Source organism: Cherax quadricarinatus, chromosome 70, assembly GCF_038502225.1.
Source record: "Cherax quadricarinatus isolate ZL_2023a chromosome 70, ASM3850222v1, whole genome shotgun sequence".
NCBI classification, from domain to species: Eukaryota; Metazoa; Arthropoda; class Malacostraca; order Decapoda; family Parastacidae; genus Cherax; species Cherax quadricarinatus.
In genome coordinates this window covers 602,537-605,036 of record NC_091361.1, presented here as the reverse complement: position 1 = coordinate 605,036, position 2,500 = coordinate 602,537, and positions in this window count along the sequence as shown.

The window sequence follows — 2,500 nt, the reverse complement described above, 5'->3', positions numbered from 1 at the left end:
CAGTAATTACTGCCAAAGGTGGTCCTACACCATATTAAAATAAATTTGTTTAAAATTTCAATGTGTTTCCATTATTTTGTCCAATCCAATATATATATATATATATATATATATATATATATATATATATATATATATATATATATATATATATATATATATATATATATATATATATATATATATATATATATATATATATAAAACAATACTCTGAAAGAATAGAGAAATTCCAAATGTTTAGTGACTACTCACATTATCAAGGAACTATGAAAGTTCTTGATAATGTGAGTAGTCACGAAAGCGCTTGGAATTTCTCTATTCTTTCAGAGTGGTTGTTTTGCATATTCTGAAATCACCTATTTACTGTGATCTTATTGCATATATATATATATATATATTATATATATATAAATATATATATATATATATATATATATATATATATATATATATATATATATATATATATATATATATATATATATATATATATATATATATATATATATATATATATATATATATATATATATATATATATATATATATATATATATATATATATATATATATATATATATATATATATATATATATATATATATATATATATATATATATATATATATATATATATATATATATATATATATATATATATATATATATGAAGAATTTGGGACTGACCCTCTGCTAAGCCTATGTCCGTTGTAAAATCAATTGTGGCACTGGGGAGTTCCATTATGGTTGGATGTGAGTTTGGAGGATGTGGAAGAATTGGTGGAAGACCACAATGAAGAGCTCACCACTGAGGAGCTGCAAGAGCTTCAGCAGGAAGAGCAACACATCGCAGCTCAGAATCTTGCTGCAGAGGAGGAGGAAGAGAGATGGAAGAAGGTGCCTTCTTCAGAAATTAAAGAGATTTTTACTATGTGGGGTAAGATGGAAAGCTTTATGGACAAACATCACCCTAACAAGGTTGTTGCAAGCCAGGTTGGCAACATGTACAGTGACAAAGTCTTGGGCCATTTTAGGGAAGTGTTAAAGAGACGCCAGAAACAGAGCTCTCTCCACAGTTATTTTGTGAGACAGGACTCCAGTGAGTATCAAGGTGGTCCTAGTGGCATTAAGAAACAGAGAAGAGAAGCAACCCCAGAAAAGCAAATGGTACCTGAGGTGTTGATGGAAGGGGATTCCCCTTCCAAACTATAAACAATCCACTCTCTCTCCTCCTCCAGTCTCCCATACACTAACAAGAATCTCCAATAAAGGTAAGTGTTATGTTGTTAATGTTTCATTCATCATTTCCCATTGTATTGTTTATGTACTACATGCATATTTCATGTTAAAAAATTTTTTGTTTTAATACTTCTGGGTGTCAGGAACGGAGTAATTGTATTTACATTATTTCTTATGGGGAAAATTGATTCGTAAATCGTAAATTTCGTTTATAGTAACGGCTCCAGGAACGGATTAATTACGAACAACGAGGGACCACTGTATATATATATATATATATATATATATATATATATATATATATATATATATATATATATATATATATATATATATATATATATATATGTCGTGCCGAATAGGCAGAACTTGCGATCTTGGCTTAAATAGCAACGCTCATCTTGCCATATAGGACAAGCAAAAATTTGTGTATGCAATAATTTCGCCAAAATCATTGCGAACCTAACGAAAAAAATATATTTCACTGTGTTTGTTTAGTATTAAATTACTGTAAACAAATCTAAAATATATTTAGTTGGGTTAGGCTAAAATAAATTGTTCTTGTTATAATAAGGTTAGGTAAGTTTTCTAAGATTCGTTTGGAGTAAAATGAAAATTTTTTCCATTAACATTAATGAAAAAATATATCTATAAACATAAAAGAGAAAATTTTAGAAAGGACTTAATTTTAAATGAGTTCTTGCTAATTGACCAGTTTTACATATTCGGCACGATATATATATATATATATATATATATATATATATATATATATATATATATATATATATATATATATATATATATATATATATATATATATATATATATATATATATATACACTAGTATATATATAGCACTAGTATTGCACCTCACTCTTAGCCTTTATATACCCTCTGTGTCCATGTATTGTTTGTAATTGCTTGATAAAGCTCCTGGAGAGCGAAACGTTGCCACAATAAAATGTCACATTAGTTGCACTTGTGTCCTATAACTTTACAACGTTCATCTTGCCATATAGGACAAGCGAAAATTTGTGTATGCAATAATTTCGCCGAAATCATTCTGAACCTAACGGAAAAAAATATATTTCGCTGTGTTTGTTTAGTACTAAATTATTGTAAACAAATCTAAAATATATTTAGTTTGGTTAGGCTAAAATAAATTGTCCTTTTTATAATAATTTTAGGTAAGTTTTCTAAGATTCTTTTGGAGCAAAATTAAAACATTTTACATTAACATTAATGAAAAAATTA